Raw genomic sequence first — 19177 nt, forward strand, 5'->3', positions numbered from 1 at the left:
GATATCTATTTTAGTATTAAAGGAATTAACACAGACAATTGCCCCAACTGTTACATCAATTATCAACAAATCCCTAGAAGAAGGAATCCTACCGGACATATTGAAATTGGCATTCATAAAACCCATTATTAAAAAAAAGAATTTGGACCCTACTGACTATAATTATCATCCCATTTCAAATTTATCCTTCCTTACCAAAGTAATCAAGAATATAATATTAAAACAACTTTCGGAACAGTTGGAAATTAATGATATTCTATACCCAACACAACATGGCTTTAGGAAACACTTTAGCACAGACACATTACTCCTCTCTTTAACTGACACCATCATGAGAAGCTTTGATAATGCACATAGATATCTTCTCATACTTCTCGATCTCTCCGCTGCTTTCGATACAGTCAATCACAAAACTCTCATCTGCAGATTATCCAAAATTAGTCTTTCTGGGTCAACTTTACAATGGTTTCTATCATACCTAAGCAATAAACCTTTTCAGGTACACTATAACTCTTTTACATCAGACACACTTACTCTTGACTCGGGTGTTCCACAGGGCTCCTCTCTCTCTGCAACCCTTTTCAATATTTATCTCCTCCCGTTATGTCAACTTCTTTCTGGACTTGGCCTAACATACTATATCTATGCTGACGACATCCAGATTCTCATTCTCATTCAGACACTATTGAACATACGTTTAAACTAACTGAAATGTATCTTAATGTGATTAAACAGCTACTAACCCATATGAGACTCAGCATCAACCTTGAAAAGACAGAATTTATGTTACTAGAAAGGAAAATATCGTCTTCAAATGTAAACAGTATTATGCAGCTTGAGAAACTTACGATTAAATTAAATGATAAAGTCAGAGATCTTGGCATGTGGATCGACCCAGAGCTAAATTAAAAAAAACACATCTCAATAAAGATTAAAGAAGGTTTTAGTAAACTTTTAATGCTAAAACGTCTTAAACCTCTTTTAGAACACAATGATTTTAGAACTATTTTACAATCCCTAATTTTTACAGGCATTGACTACTGTAACTCCCTCATGATAGGCTTACCTAAATCAATGATTCGTCCACTACAGATCCTTCAAAACGCTGCGGCAAGAATACTGATGTAAAAAACAGATCACATCACTCCTACGTTAATGGCATTACACTGGTTACCGGTTGACAAACATATTGAATACAAGGTATTATGCATACTGCATAAAGCGATATATGGCAACCAGGTAGAATGGCTAAATGCCTAGGTCCAACTTCACACACCACAACGCAATCTCAGATCCTCAAATAAAGGGTTATTATCAATTCCCTCTTTAGCATCAGCACGTCTTACTACAGCCCGAGAAAGATCAATTTCTCTTGCAGGCCCAGGACTGTGGAACTCTCTTCCAACGAATTTAAGGCTGCAAAATGATCTAAAACTGTTTAGAAAACAGCTGAAAACCTGGCTTTTCGAGCAAGCATATAATGATGGCATTACCTAAAAAGTGAAATTCATTCCATGTACATTGCACAATTTTAATAGTGTAACAGGTTTAGTTTTTAGACCATCTTAACTTGCTTTTAGTATAATGATTTATTTATTGTTATTAAATTTACACCCTTAGGGGCAGATTTTCAAAAGGATACGAGCGTAACCCCCGAAAAGCTGCCCCTTCCACCCCCTGCACGCGCCGAGCCTATGTTGCACACAAGCCCCAGGAAGCGCGTAAGTCCCGGGGCTTTCCTGGGGGGGCATTTTGTGGGCATGTCGGGGGGCGTGCCATGGCCGGCGCATCATCGGGGGGGGCGTTCCAGAGGCGGGGCCGCGGGCGTGGTTCCAGCCCAGGGGCATTCCTGGGGCATGGACGCGGCCTCCAGACCAGCCCCCGGACCGGAACATGGCACGCCGGTGCGCGCAAGTTACGCCTGCCTTGCGCGTACTGACCCTGGATTTTAAAAGATACGCGTGGCTACGCGCGTATTTTTAAAAATCCGGCGTGCCTTTGTTTGTGCCGGTTGCGCCAAGAAAAGTACACGCGCGCGTACTTTTTAAAAATCTGCCCCTTACAGTATATCATATCTACGATCTTAATCTATCTTTAGGAATTTAAAGGCTGGTCTTAGTTTTTTAGTTTTTAAGTTAGTTTAGTTTCTAGTTTTTAGTTCTTCTAATTTACGATGTAATAGTTTCATTTATCCTTTTTATTGATTTCATTGTTAACTAATTATTAATTGTTTTTTAGCATTATGTTTATTGTTTTACAAATGATTATTTTATTTTCATCTCTCTGTAAACCATTGTGACGGCTTGTACCAAATGATGGTATAAAAAAGTTTATAAATAAATAAGTAAATAAATATAAATAAATAAATAAATACATACATACATTGAGGATAACCTGAAAGTCAAAACTTTCTAGAAAGTCTAGAACTTTTTTTTTTTTTTTTTTTACTGGTTTGGCAATAATTCAAACTCTAGATTGGAAACTCATTTTGACATTACCTTTCATTAGATTTGTCATTTGAATGTTTTATAGCAAACAGCAGGTGATATATTACTTTTTCTCAGAATGAACCGCAGGAATGTTTGTCTTCGTTTGAACCACTTTATATCTTAATCCTTACAATATGGTTCACATGTGCCTCCTCTCAGTACGAATAGCTTTAGGATTATTGGGATGTGTGAGAATCCCGTGCTCGGCTGTCCCTTCCTTCTGTCTAGGAAGGTGATTTTCTTAGGTCTTAGGGTTTAGAGGGCTGAGCCTTTTTTTTTTTTTTTAAACTTTTATTTAAATGACATCAATGATTCACAGAATGTCAAAAAAAAAATTGGCAGATTTTGTTATTTAAGAAAGGACTGCATTCCTTTCAGTTTGTAATTTTCACATACTTTCCCCCGGGCCCCTGTCCTTGTGTCCTACCACAGCACAGAGATAAGATTCTGCATCCAGGGTTTGAATACTGCAGCACAATTTTTAAGACTCTGTAGCAGTTCAGTGTATTTGCATATAATTCTTTTCTTTTTTTATTAAATTGGTGCTTATAATTTAGTCAATCAGATATGTGGATCCCTGACTGAAGGTCTTTTGATGGCAGGGGGGTGGGCAAAAACTGAAGTTTTGTGCTTTGTGGAATATGAGAGGTAAATGCAATGATCTTACTGTTTATTTTGTTAGTATTTTTAGTTTTGATGCTGTGAAAACATGAGTGTTATATTCTGTGCATGGTGTCTAAAAAAGTTATAATAACTGTTTGTGGTAATATCTGTATTTTATGTTTAATATCTTTATTATCAAAACAAGATAAGCAAAACAACAAGGCACTTAGAAAAGGAGATTATATAATAACATCATAATGAGCAAGAGCTAGTCCCGTGCAAACATACTCCTTATTCAATGATAAAGTAAACATGTTGAACTTCAATTAATGAATATTTTCATTTTATAATAATTTTTCTCCCCCCCCCACCTCTCTTCCCCTCTTAACACTGTAAGATCAAGTCATCAAGTTTGTTTCAGATAAGCTTATTCTTGTCTATCTAAACCACGAAGTCAACACGCAGCACCTATTCCCTCTCCCCCCTGCCTGTCATCCATATAATTGGAACTGTGGTTCCAATTATGGAACCACAGTTCCATAATTGATTATGGAAATAATATCATCTTTTAGGAAATAATATCATCTCTGTATAAAGTGTTTAAAATTAAATTATGAGCTCTGCTTGATAAAATTTGAATATATTGGTTCCAAGTGTTCAAAAATTGTGTCTTGGATCTAAACGACATTTGTGCAGCCAAAGATTCCATAAACATAACATTGTGTACAGCATCACACCATGGCCAGCAGGAAGGAGAAGTCTCTTCCCTCCAAACCAATAAAACAGAGCATTTCCCCTGCACCAATAATTTTTTTTAACTAAGAGTTTCTCTCCATCCCTTTGTAAATACTTATGCAGCCCTACTCCAAATAATACCAGTTCAGATACCGAAAGAATATCACAAACCATAAGATCACTAATATATGATAAGACCCTTTTCCAAAATGTGGATATTATCTGGCAGCCCCAATAGGCATGAGTAAGTGACCCTCTATCAAGAGAACACTTTATACAAACGTCAGAAGTAGTAAGTTGTGCCTTAAAAGCTAGCATTTGACCGCTTTATGCTCTATGTAGAAACAAACTGTATTTCCCTTAGGAAGCTATTAGACAAAATTCTTTTCAATGTCTTAAAGCAAGTTAACAAAACTTTTTGAGACATAGGAAAGCCACTCTCCACCCTCCAGTGATCCCAAAGTGTTTGAACCTCTACTTCCTTATCTACTGTTCATTAAGCAATCCCTTAATGAAGCCTGGAAAGTGATACCCTTCTCCGTTCTGTGTGAAAAAAGTATCTACCTTATCAACCACATTCATGTCTAGATTTGTCTTGTTTAGGGAAATGATGTATTGAACTAACTGGGCCGGTTTTTTAAACATACGCGCGGGGGGTACATTTGTGCGCGCTACCCGCCGTGCACAAATGTAGGCCCGATTTTATAACATGCGCACGCAGCTGCACGTATGTTATAAAATCCAGGGTTGGCGCGCACAAGGGGGTGCACACTAGTGCACCTTGCGCGCGCCGAGCCCTAGGGGAGCTCCGATGGCTTTCCCCGTTCCCTCCGGGCCCCCCTCCACCTTCCCTTCCCCTATCTAACCCGCCCCCCAGCCCTACCTAAATCCCCCCCTACCTTTATTTTGTAAATCTCGCCTGCCTCTGGCAGGTGTAACTTGCTCGTGCCAGCCGGCTGCCAGTGTGCGATCCCCTGGCACGGCCGCTGTGCCGGAGGCCTCAGTCCCGCCCACACCCTGCCCCTTGCCCCTTTCACAAAGCCCCGGGACATACGCGTGTCCCGGGGCTTTGCGCGCATCGCGGGACCTATGCAAAATAGGTTTGGTGCGCGTAACCCTTTTAAAATCTGCCCCATTGCATATATGAAAAAATATCAACTGCATTTAGGTCAAATTGAATCTGTAATGTCTGGAAAGATGATAATGTTCCCTCCTTAGACAACAAATGTTGGAGTTGTGTAATTCCTTTATCTTTCCAATACTGGAAGCGCTGAAACTGTCTACTTGGTATAAATTCTGCATTTCCCTGAAGTGGTAAAAATAGCGTGTAAACACTAGAGTTTTTCATCATTTTCACAAGTTTCTTCCATGCCCAATACAATGGTGCCACTTATATTTGGCTTGCGAGGCCTGAAGGTAACTTATCCGATGGGGCCTGCAATACATAGTGCAAGTCTAATTTCTCTACAATCATTAACTATGAAAGTAAATATAGAGCCATCATAAAGCCAGTTTCTGACCACCCATAATAAACTTGCTAGATTATAAGATTGAAAGTCCCAATCCACTTTGCTTCCAACTTCTTTTCAACTGTTGAAGTGCAATCCTAGATCTTTTATCAGACCATAGGAATTTTAATATAAATTTGTCCAAAGCCTCGATATCCTTACGGAAGAGCCGAAGAAGTAAAGTCTGCAAAACGTATAACCATTTAGGAAATATGACCACTTAAAAAGATTCACACGTCCTCCTACGGATAATGGTAAATTCTTCCACTCAGTTTGGACCTGGCACACTGAAGTAAAAGTGGTATATTGAGTGCATAAATCTGCTTTAAGTTCAATGTGCTGTTTATCTCTAAGCAGCGAAAAGACTCTGTAGCCTACTTTAAGGAGAAATCTTCCCCCCCAATTAGTTTTGATTTCTTCCAGAAAGGCTAAGGCTTCCGATTTGTCTTTATTAAGTTTGAATCCTGAATATTCCCCCAAATTTTGAAATAAATACAATTATTTCAATAGGGATCTAGCAGACTCCCATAAAAAAAACTAGCAGATCATCCTCAAATGCAGCATACTTAAAAGTAAAACCTATAAGTAAAACCTTAATGGCTGGGTCTTGTTGAAGAGCTATCAGTAATGGCTCCAACACTAATAAAAACAACGGTGACAATGGACATTCTTGTCATGCCCCTCTATTGACTATAAAAGTATCTGAACATTCCCCGTTCACTGTCACTTCTGCCACCAGAATCCCATATCAAATGAGACCGTCTAGCCGCATGTGGTCTAACAGTTCAAATAAATATTGCCATTCCACCCAAATGCTTTTACAGCGTCAAAACTGACCACTAAAAAAGGTGTATTCTTGCTGGTGAATAAGGAGATGGCAGCTAGTAACCTACATACATTTACTGTGACATGCCTACCTCAGTCAAAGCCAACTTGTCCTGATCCAATAAATTCTTGTAGCTACAATGCTAAACGATCAGCCAAGATTCTGGCTAATAATGTTTGATCAAAATTTAGCAAAGAAATCGGGCAGTAGGAAGCCACAGAAGAAGAAGTATCCTTCCCTGGCTTGGGAATGACTTATTACTGCTTTACTGGCATCACTGGGATAATAGCCTCTATCAATCAATGCTAGAAATGTTTTACTGAGCAAGAGAACAAGTGGTTTGACAAGATTTTATAGAATTCAACATTAAACCCATCCAGTCCAGGGGTCTTCAACATCTTAGCCTGCTGAATTCCCCCCAGTACTAATAGGTCTGTTTAACTTTTGTAGGTGTATATCTTCTAAGCTTTTCAATCCTAAATTTTGTAAAACGCTACAGCATTTGGCTGTATCAAATCCCTCAGATGTATATAAATTTGTATAGAAGTCTACAAAAGAGGCCAAAATATCCCAATTAGAATGGAGTAATCTGTCCTCCCTTCCCCCTTAAATGAGAAACATATTTAGGCTCTGAATCAGATCTTATCAGACGAGCCAACAATTTATCTGCTTTATCACTATGTTGATATAATTTAAATCTATAATATAAGATACTCTTTTTAGCTCTTTGATGCAAGAGTGTATTTAATGCTACCTGAGCTAGATAAATGCTTCCCTATTTGTAGTAGTATTAGCTTCAGCCAAACATTTTTTCCATGGATGTAATTTAGATTCTAAAGTCAATGGGGGTAATTTTCAAAGGAGTTACGCGCATAAATGTAACTACTATTGTAGCAATTTTCAAAAGCCATTTACTCACGTAAAGTGCACTTATGCGAATAAATCCTATGGACGATTCAATGGCATATATTGTAGCAATTTTCAAAAGCCCACTTACTCAAGTAAAGTGCATTTACATGCGTAAAACCCAGATTTACACATGTAAATGCTTTTTAAAATCTGGCCCAATATCTGCTTATCCATCGCCCTTCTTCTCCAAATTAAGAAATATATTATGGGGTAGATTTTATAAATGTACGCTGGATTTTATAAGATACGCACGTAGCCGCGCGTATCTTATAAAATCCGAGGTCGGCGCGCACAAGGGGGTGCACATTTGTGCAACCTGCGTGCGCCGAGCCCAGCACGCTGCCTGTTCCCTCCACCTCCCCTCCCTTCCCCTACCTAACCCACCCCCCCCGGCCCTATCTAACCCCCCCACCTTTGTTGGAAGATTTACGCCTGCGGAAAGCAGGTGTAAATCTGCGCGCGCCAGCGGGCTGCTGGCATGCCATCACCCAACCCGGGGGCTGGTCCGGAGGCCTCAACCACGCCCCCGGGCCAGCGCCACTCCCCCGGGCCCACCCCTTAAACGCCGCGTCACTCGCGGCATGCCCCCGAAACGCCGCGTCACTCGTGGCACGCCCCCGGCACGCTCCCGACACGCCCCTCCATGCAAGCCCCGGGACTTACTCATGTCCCGGGGCTTGCGCGCACCACCGAGCCTATGCAAAATAGGCTCGGCGCGCTCGGGGGGGGGGGGGGAGCGGGGTTGGGGTAGGTTTTCAGGGGGTACACGCGTACCCCTTTGAAAATCTACCCCTATGTCTCCCCTTAAAACAGCTGTAGCCGTGCACCAGGCCAGAATTGGTGACTCTTCAATATGAATACCATTGTGAGCCGTGTAACCCGCCCATCTTTGTTTCAAATAGTCCTGAAAAGAGGAGTCAGTAGCCAAATAATATGGGAACTTCCAAGCTATGTTGGGAGGCCTCCCCAACCCACTCAGTACAATCCAAACAGGAGCATGATCCGAAATTTTTATTTCCACAATTCCAGTTTCTTCAATATTAGAAAACCACTTTGCGAAACAAAAAATAATCCAATCTGGAGAATGTGGTATGTGCTCTAGACAAGTGAGTATAGTGTCTTTCAAATGGGTGGAAGGTTCTCCAAGAATCTAAAAGATGTAGCTCTGAGTTTAGGAAGGAAATACTCTTGTTCACATCTGAACCTCAACTCTTACAGGATTTGGATCTGCCACTACGTTAAAATCACCCCCCACAATTACCACATCCATCAGATTAGGCAATATCAGATCAAAAACCCTTGTAAAGAAAGCATGCTCATATTTATTAGGTGCATATATATTACAGACACTACATGTTTCTTTCCCAATGCTGCTATTAGTATTAAATATCATCCCTGAGGGTCTTTGATTTCCCTTTCAATCTTCAGGGGATCTTGTGGTAGCCGAGGCATAATAAAGCTGCCCCACCCAATCCCTCCCAAACTTCCGGTGTTCTGCATCACTCATATCCATTTCCTGCAAATAAGCTACGTCAGAGGCTAATTTTTTGAGAGCTGTCAAGATTTTGGTACACTTTACTGGCATGTGAATGCCACACACATTCCAAGACACCAATTTCTGAGTTGTTTTACTCATTCTCATATCTGCAAGGCAGTAAACATCCAAGATAAATTCTCATTTGAAAGTGAGCACCTCCCCAGCTAAAGTACCCACTCATCCTCATTCCTGCCCCTCTCAACAGAACTCTCTCCCATCCCACGCATACAACTCTCCCCGTACCTCTTCCCTTCCTCTTTCCCCCACACCCCCCTCTCCCAGTACCTCCAATATCTCATGTTGTCACCCAAAATAGCGAGATCAGTACTGATACCATAATCCCTCTAGCCTGCCACTCTCTGTCTCTACACATCCCCACAAGTAAATTATTCAATATCAATAAAACTTTACAAGCCACCTCTCAGAGAAAAACTGAACCATAACTTCCGCCCTATTCCCACCTTCCCCAAATATGACACAAAGTTTTAATTTCCAAGGAAAAGAGTAGTTCTGTGTTCCTGGCACAGAGCATTCTCCGTGTCCTGGGGTACCATGAGCTCTTCAAAAAAGCATTTCACAGTGAGGTAGCTGAATAACAACACAAAAACAGCTGAAAGTCACCAGAAAAATGCAGAGTTGCTTATGTTTTATTATTTTTCCCATATTTAAGTATTATATTAGAAAGACAGTATAAACATATGATTACGCTAACAATCATAAATGGTAACCATACCCATTCCCCATTTAGAGTATATTATTGATCTATGTAACCGTACAATACTGGCACCTTTTGGATAATTTAGAAACCAAACCAAACATATTTGTGCCTAACTGTAAACCGTTGTGATGGTACACTACTAAACGACGGTATAGAAAAGTTTTTAAATAAATAAATAAATAAATAAATACATAAATAAATGCAAGTATATAGCAATGAAAAGTTACGATTCGGCTTGATTCACTGAAGTTCTGCTTCTGATGGAAAAAACCCCAAAACAAAAACCAGCCAAACTCCCTAACAAAGCCGTAGCAAAGTGAAATCAATGAGCATAAAGATGCCGAAATCTCCATGGTAGAAATGAAGGAAAATCGTTCCAGGGTTTCAGATCTCGTTTCCAGTTGGAGGACAGGAAGCAGATGTGGCAGGAGGTTGAGAGGAGCAAAGGGAATTGCATCTCTCCCCAGTCAAGGCATCACGTGATCCTCCAATATCTGTATTTTTTAAACTTTGCTGTGATCTGCTTTGTATTGGTTTTTGCCCCAAAAGGTGGAATACATATTTTTAAATGAAAGAAAGAACAAATGAAGCTACTTCTTGATCAATCTACTCAATGGGGATTATTAATTTAAAAGAAGTGGTGAAAAAAGTTGAGAAAAGTTCATAGCCCTAATCCAAAATGTTTCAGGCTGCTAATGGTCTCTGGTTTACTTATATTATGATATATAAATATGTAGTACAATCTACATTATAAACATGCAAAAAACACTACTGGGACTGTTACATTTACAGGTTAGGATAACATTTCAACTCACCCAAGGAAGCCACAGATGTTTTAAGTGCAGACTTCCAATAAATATAGAATTAAAATGTAATCTTGCATGATCTGCAGCCCAGTGATGAGCCTGCTGGTGTCAGTGGCTGGAGGGGAAGAACAGGAGGGAATGGAAAAAGTTACAGGGATTAGAAAGGGGCATATTTAGTATTCGGATGAAATTCTGCCTAGGATCCTGGCCAGGTCTTCCGTGAGATCTCTGTTGCCAGGACAGCCAGAATGATCCATCCCGAGTTCTCAGGGAAGACCAGAAGGCCTAGGGCAGTGGTTCTCGTGGATATCCTGAAAACCCGACTGGCTGGGGGGGTCCCCAGGACAGGGTTGAGAACCACTGGCCTAGGGGAAAACAGGCAAAGGGTGGTTGACTGTTCAATATTTTTCTGTAACTGAGCAAGCAAGGAGAATGAAGTTCAATGCTTGGCATCAAAGGAGTTTGGTGCCAGTATGTGACATTTGAGTAACGCACCCTCAAAAGAGGGACACAGCAGTATGTACAGGTGACTCAGGTACAATGGCAGACGAACGCTAGAGCTAGCAGAAGCAGTAGTACAGGACATGCGGCTAAAGAGGCAGGAGGCATGGGAAGCAGTGGGAGCAGAAACGGGGAGATGAGAAGAAAACCGAAGGAAGGACGACCCTGTTGACTTTAGAGACACTGATACATAGCGCCTCTTCCTCTCACTGCAGTGCTAGCAATGCACCAGAAGAAAACCTTTAACTTTTTTATATTCCGTAGGAAAAGAAATTATATATGTATAAAACTGGCTAAAATAAAAACAGACCACTGAAAAGAATGAGAGCCTATCCAATGGCCTTACCGTGTGATACAAAGGAAGAGGCTTTCAGAGTAACCAAAGTTTCACCAACGAGAAACAGCCATAGCTCTCCTATGCACACAGCAAAATGGAGGAGGAATAGAAATGTCTTGATAAAAGAAATAAAGAGGGGATAGTTGTGAAGGCACAAGAAAAAGATGACAGAAGTGGGTATTGAGTTCTGAAGTGAAATTTTGTAAGAGGGCAGTATTATTGCGACAAGAAGGGATACAGAAAAGGAGACGGTCTCAGGATGTAATGATTCATACCTCTATCAGTAAATCTTAGACAAACATATATGATGGTGTCACAATTTTTTTTAACTAAATTCAGATAACAGGGAAAATAGGGGGGAGAAATAGCAAAGCCACTGATGTGGGTAAATATTGATTTATGCACGTAAGTTGGCGGTATGAAAATAAAGAACATAAGACATGCTATACTGCATCAGACAAAAGGTCCATCAAGCCCAGCATCCTATATCTGACAATGGCCAATTATAACTTCTTGTTCCTCACTCCTTTGGATAAGTGGTGGGTTTCCCTGAATCCCTTAGTTAATAATCATTTATGGACTATTCCTCCAGGAACTTATCCAAACCCTTTAAAAACCCCACTATGCTAGTTGTCTTGACCACATCCTTCAGCAACAAATGTCACTGCTTAACTGTGCATTGAATGAAAAAAATTTTCTCCAATTTGTTTTGAAATCTATCTGTTAGTTTCAATGAGCTACTACTATTTGAAAGGAAAAATAGTGATTCCCTATCTACCTGTTCCACCCTATTCATGACTTTATGAACTTCTATCATATTTATTTTTCTATTCCGCCTATATAACACTGTTAGTTAAAGCGGATTACAGCATAAAACAAACAATGTTACCCTAACAACACAGACTGAACATAAAATCAAACTGAAGCAAAAGCTTCACTAAAAAGAACTCCTTTTATATGTTTCCAGAACAATTAAAATCTGCCAATTCACGAAGAGCATCGGGTAAAGCATTCCATAAAGAGCGCCCCCTGATCAAAAACGCCCGGTTTCTAGTGTCCTGATAATGTTCAACCCTTCCAGATAGAAGCACTAGAAGCTTCTTGTTGGCAGAGCGCAACAATCATATCCCCTCTTAATCCTCTTCCCTAACCTGAAAAGCCCTAACCTATTTAGCCTTTCTTCATAAGGGAACCGTTTCATACCATGATCAATTTAGATGCCCTTTTCTGTACTTTTTCTAATTCCGTTATATATCTGAGATGGAGGGATTAGAAATGCACACACTACTGAAGGTGTGGTCACACCACAGATCTGTAGAGGCATGCTTTCTGCTTTATTCTCCATTCTTTTCCAAATAATTCCTACCATTCAATTTGCTTTTTTGACCGCTACTGCACATTGAGCTGAGAACGCCAAGATCCTTTTCCTGCTAATCCAGAACCCAGCATCATGTATCTAAAGTTCGGATTAATTTTTCCCTGTAATTGCCCTCCTTCAATATGGCTAAAAGAATGCATGTACTTTTAGCTGCATTTAGAGGCACTCCCATGCGTGTAGTTAGTCCAGGGGAGAAAAATAATACATTCAGATTGCATTTTCAATGCTATGAGTGTTATTTCTTATGCAAAAAAATACCCACACAAAAATGAGGTGCAAACGTAAGTGGATACAAGACAATTTGAAAGTGAAAATATATGCCTACTCTTTGAAAACTGGTGCAAAATCTCCTGGTAAAAGGTGCAGAAAGTCTGAACATTTCCTCCCCTAACAATGATTATTGTAAATATACAACATGAATGGTTGCTATCTTCATAACAGATTTCAAGCATGGACAGGAAAAACACAAAGGGGCCTTTCATGGTCAACGGAGGGGAAACACCACAGATTGAGTATTGCAGATGATAGTACAGTGGGCAGGCACAAATGGGTAGGCTGGGTGGACCAAGGGGTCCTTATCTGACATCTTTTGTGCTTCTATGTGCCTAGCTAAGGCTTACATTCAGTGACAAAAGAAACTTGAAACAGCTCCTTGACTTCTTTTCTAAGAAAAGAGGAAATGCTTAACAGCAGGGGAGACCAAATGGTTTATCTGAAAGACACTGGTTTATGGCTGAATTTCTTCAGAGCTTAGTTAATTGACTTACTGTAACTGACTGTGAACAATCAATAGAGATACATAGTTAAGCAATACATTCCCTGTTCATCTCTGTAGCCAGTACAGGCAAGGGATCAAATATTAATGAGATTTATTCACCAATCACAGGTGTCTCCTTAAAGCCTGAAAATAAAAGATGGACTGTCTGTTTCAGAGAGTGAGAGGGATAGCCAGAATGTGAGGTCAGATGCTAATGGCAGCCTGCTTTTTGGCTGTGGAGAAAAAAAAAAGAGGCATCCAGTTTTTGTACAGGTAGTTTAAAGATTGAGAGAAGTCTGCTACCTAATGAAGTGTTTTAATTATCTGGAGAAGAAACAGGTCATCTGTGTAAGTAAACTAAACAAGTATAGCTTTTTGTTGTTTTGTAGAAAGGGCAAGTAAGGTGATTTTTAGATAACTCTTAGTTTTGTTTTATTTTTAGCTAGCTGAACAGTATTAGGATAGCTGTTTAAATTAAATTTATACTATGCAAACTGAGTATTAGGGAATAATCAAAAGGTCTGTCACAATTTTATTCAGAATAGAGTGGGAATTTGTATCACATTTTTGGTGAGGTTTTGGTGAGAGTCTTTGTGAGTCAAAGTGAATTGATTTCCCAAGTCCATGTGGATTCTCCAATCCTGCCATTGGCTTATCATCCAACAACTGCCGAGAAATTCATCTGAAGCATTATGTAAATATGTGAGATTGAACTGAGAAATCACAAGCTAATTCTTGAACAGAATTTAAATGGGGACTTTAGGGACTCAATTAGTTTGAACTGAGAACTGTAAAATGCGTGGGGTCCGTGGTTTTCTGTTTATAAGTTGCAAAAAGCTAAATTTTCTCTCTTTTGCAATACTAATAAATTCCTCTCCTATAGAGAATAAGAACTTAATGTGTTATGTAAATGTGCATGTCCTGGTTACTTGTAATTGTAATTTTGTTTTTCTTTTTAATTTAATCTAATTTTTTTTCCTGGTCGAGTCTCTACTCTCCATCTCTGGAAGAACCTTTAGTTGTGCCCATTCTTAATCTCACAGCTGAGAGATGGAGTTATTGATGTGACCCCCTTCCCTTGAGGGCCTGATGTGCACATTATAAAGCATAAATCCCAAATTTGATGCCTAGGAGTTCATGAGAGCAAGCTGTTCAGTACATGAGTATAAGTGTTGTTGAATAGGTTACCAAAGTTTCTGTGAAGTAAAATTCATTGATCAAGGATAACATAGAAGTGCATCACTCTCCAATGTGTAATATATGCCTTTTACTTTTCATCCTCTACCACTTGCCCTTGAATTTGTTTCGCTTTGCTATGCTTTATATGCAATGCTGAGAATTAACAAGCACTGTGGTCCTTATCTTACATAAGAAACAGAAGAATTGCCAAACTGGGTCAGATGAAAGTTCCTCCTGGCCCAGCATCCCATTTCTGACTGTGGTAAGCTGAAGGTGCATTCCACTTCCTAACCCCTGCTGACAGAAAACTGGAGCTTAGTGGAAAGCTCGGGGAAATTAAGGTTGTGCTTGAGTTTTTTCTGCCTTGATTTTGTGTAATTTCACAAAATCTCATGCTGCACTAATATGAAAAAAAAAAAGAGGTGTAGCTCCTGAAAGCTAAGTAGAAATGAAGTTAGTCCAATAAAAATGGTCTCAATTACAAGTTGCTTGTTGACCTTTGTGTTTTTCTTCTCTCTCAATTATTATTTGCGAGGGCTGTCAGTTTTTTCCTACTTCTTTCAGCTCAGTTGGCAACAGCCTTTTTTGGACAACAGCACCATAAGCCTTAGTTCACAACAGCCTGGGGCATTTCCCCTAGTTGTGTAGCCTTCCCTAGCTCAGGCATTGCACTGACAGACCTTGGCACGGAGTCACAGACGTCTGCTCTCTGGAACTCGGAACATGCGCACTCTTAGTCTGAGCAATAGATATCACTGTCGAGCAGTGGCAGGGACTCTCTCCCCCCGAGGCCGTAAGTGCTGCCCCCACAGAGTCCTCAGTCAGCCCAAGAAATAAACCTGAGCCAAGTCCTCTGTATGGCAGCACCCAGCACTTACTACTGAGCCAGCCCGACTATACGTATCTACAACAGTAACAAATTTCAAAATGTTATGGGATTGCAGATGCGTTACTGAGTAGCAGCACAAGCCATGGGGTAACCTGCACAGAACGGCCGTTATGGCCTTAACAGCCGCTGCTTTCAAGAAGGCATTGGATAATCTGCATGGACCAGCGGTTATGCCCATAACAGCAGTGGTGTGACTATAATTGGTCTTCCCAGAGGGTATTGGGATAAACTGCATGAGGTGACCATGGCTAAAATCCCAAAGTCAATGAGCTTGGAGAGGCCAGATGTTTTGGACAATGGCTTTGCTAGTATTGGCAGCTGTGTAGTTTATTAGAAAATGAGATAATAAGTCATGGAAGGGGACCTGGTTCTTCAATTTAGCATTGGTCTTATAAAAATCATAGAAGACGAGAAGGTCTGAAGTAGCCAACTAGTGGAAGTGGTGGAGGCCAGTACTTGAACGAATTCTGGGCATGCTTGGGATGGATTTGGAGAGAGGGATGGGGAGAAAAGGCTTAAGAGATCAAGTAAAAGACAAGATGAAGAGGGGGAGGGACTTCTGTAGCAAACAATTTTAAGCTCCAGTCTACATTATGAAAGTCTTTGCAGGAAAGATTTTTTGCATTCAGCCTTTTTTTGGGGGAGGGTATAATGTCTTATTATACAATAGCAATGATAAATATTGTTAATATAAATCTTCATATGTAGCTTGCATTGTACATCGGCTTCTAGGACACACTGGTCCCTTTTCAGTAATCCTTATGGGCTAGAAGCTAATGTAAATATATGAAGTAATGTATAGCATATGCATATAATTTATAATGATTCAGTATAAACTAGTAACAACTACTGGCAAATTCAGTCTTTGTTAAATAAAGCTTCAAAAAAATTCTTTATTGGGAAATTCCCTGAAAACATTTGAACATAAGAACATAAGAAGTTGCCATACTGGGTCAGACCAAGGGTCCATCAAGTCCAGGATCCTGTTTCCAACAGTGGCCAAACCAGGCTACAAGTACCTGGCAACTACCCAAAAACTAAGGGCCGGATTTTAAAAGCCCTATGCGTGTAAATCCAGAGTATTTACGCACATAGGAGGTGTTACGCGCACTGGGCCTGTTTTAAATAGGCCCAGCAACGTGCATAAAGCCCTGGGACGCGTGTAAGTCCTGGGGCTTGCAAAAAGGGGCGATCCGGGGGCAGGGCGGGGGCTGGGCCATGGGCCACCGACACAGCGGCCATTGCCGCTGTGTTGGAAGATCGTGTACCGGCAGGCTGCCGGCGCGCACAACCTGCGCCTGTCTCCAGGCAGGGGCAAAAGGTTAGCTAACAATTTTTTTTGGGGGGGGGTTAGAGTAGGGCTGGGGGGGGAAGTTAGGGGAAGGGGTGGGAAGGTTAGGTTAGGGGGAAGGGAACAGGGGAAGGCAGCGCGGTTGTGCACCACATTGCGCACGCCGACCCCTGATTTTATAATTTGCGCGCGCAAGTAATAAAATTGGCCATACATGTGTGTGCGCTGGGTAGCGCGCACACATGTACGCCCGTGTGCTACTTTGAAAATCTACCCCTAAGTCTATCTGGCACTTCCAGGTTAAAGCACATTAAGCTTTAACCCGTATTCACTTTTGTACTATGTTATATTTACTACCTGCCTTACCTTCCTTCCAGCTATTTAAGCTTCCAAGTTTTTACTCCTTGTTAAATGTAACTTTGCCTTATTCACCTCTATTGTTAATTACTTTAGTTGTCGCTTCAGTTATACCCTTGTTCTATGTAAACCGATCCGATATGGTTATTACTATGAAGGTCGGTATAAAAAAGTGTTAAATAAATAAAATAAATAATAGCAATGGCTATTTTCTAAGTCAACTTGTTTAATACCAGGTAATGGACTTTTCCTCTAAGAACTTATCCAAACCTTTTTTAAACCCAGCTACATTAACTAATCACATCCCCTGGCAACAAATTCCAGAGTTTAATTGTGCGTTGAGTGAAAAAGAACTTTCTCTGATTAGTTTTAAATGTGCCACATGCTAACTTCATAGAGTGCCCCCTAGTCCTATTATCCGAAAGAGTAAATAACCGATTCACATTTACCCATTCTAGATCTCTCATGATTTTAAACACCTCTATCATATCCCCCCTCAGCCGTCTCTTCTCCAAGCTCAAAAGTCCTAACCTCTTTCCTCATAGGGGGCTGTTCTATCCCCTTTATCATTTTGGTCACCCTTCTCTGTACCTTCTCCATTGCAACTATATCTTTTTTGAGATGCGGCGACCAGAATTGTACACAGTATTCAAGTGCAGTCTCACCATGGAGCCATTATGACATTTTATTCACCATTCCTTTCCTAATATTCTGTTAGCTTTTTTGACTGCTGCAGCACACTGAGCCAATGATTTCAATGTATTAGCTACTATGATGCATAGATCTTTTTCTTGGGTGGTAGCTCCTAACATTGGGGGTCATTTTCCAAGGAGTTACCACAAATATTTAATTCAGGGGGCGGAGTATATGTTAAGTAGGAAAGAGTTATCGTGTGCTGCAAAACAGCTGCAGTGTAGCTCCTAACACAGCCAATAGCTACACCTCTTTCATTTGCAGTATGTTGTGCACTAGAGGCTGGTAAAGGTTTATATATATGAGAGAGGGAGAGAGAGAGAGGGAGAGAGAGACTTGTTATAATGTTGCTTCTCTAGACAGCTATTTGTATCCCTATGAGAGGCTCACCTAGTAACTCGAGGTGGGGATTACGTATGAGTGTAGGGGATTGGGGGCCACTTTCACATTCACCGTGAGACGTACGAACAGAACAGTGGTTTCTTGTGAAGATTTGATGGCCTTTGGCGTGAGGAAACTCACTCCAAGATGAGATTTGGGCAATGTTCTCTCACACTAGCTTGATGGACACTCTACCTGGGCAACAACAAGCTGGTGTGAGAGAACATTGCCCAAATCTCATCTTGGAGTGAGTTTCCTCACTCCGAAGGCCATCAAATCTTCACAAGAGACCACTGTTCTGTTCGTACGTCTCACGGTGAATGTGATAGTGGCCCCCAACCCCCCCTACACTCATACGTAATCCCCACCTCGAGTTACTAGGTGAGCCTCTCATAGGGATACAAATAGCTGTCTAGAGAAGCAACATTATAACAAGTCTCTCTCTCTCTCTCTCTCTCTCTCTCTCTCTCTCTCTCTCTCTCTCTCTCTCTCTCTCTCTCTCTCTCTCTCTCTCTCCAGAAACATCATGAACTGCAATATATACTCACAAGGTAGCCCAAATTGGGTTAAGAGTGTATTGCAATACATATGCTTATTAGCATTTGGTATCGCATGCGATATTGGAAAATGAGGTCCATTGTGTAACTATAGCATGAGTTATTTTTCCCTATATGCATCACCTTGCACTTGTCCACATTAAATTTCAATGCCCAATTTTCCAGTCTCACAAGGTCTTCCTGCAATTTATCACAATCTGCTTGTGATTTAACTACTCTGAACAATTTTGTGTCATCTGCAAATTTGATTACCTCACTTGTCATATTCCTTTCCAGATCATTTATAAATATATTGAAAAGCTATAAATATATTGAAAAGCACAGGTCCCAGTACAGACCCCTGAGGCACTCTACTGCCCACCCCCCTCCACTGAGAAAATTGTCCATTTAATCCTACTCTCTGATTCCTGTCTTTTAGCCAGTTTGTAATCCACAAAAGGACATCACCACCTATCCCATGACTTTTTACTTTTACTAGAAGCCTCTCATGAGGAACTTTGTCAAACGCCTTCTGAAAATCCAAGTATACTACATCTACCGGTTCACCTTTATCCACATGTTTATTAACTCCTTCAAAAAAGTGAAGCAGATTTGTGAGGCAAGACTTGCCCTGGGTAAAGCCATGCTGACTTTGTTCCATTAAACCATGTCTTTCTATATGTTCTGTGATTTTGATCTTTAGAACTTTCCACTTTTTTCCTGGCACAGAAGTCAGGCTAACCGGTC

Source organism: Rhinatrema bivittatum, chromosome 11 (assembly GCF_901001135.1).
Source record: "Rhinatrema bivittatum chromosome 11, aRhiBiv1.1, whole genome shotgun sequence".
Taxonomy (NCBI): Eukaryota; Metazoa; Chordata; class Amphibia; order Gymnophiona; family Rhinatrematidae; genus Rhinatrema; species Rhinatrema bivittatum.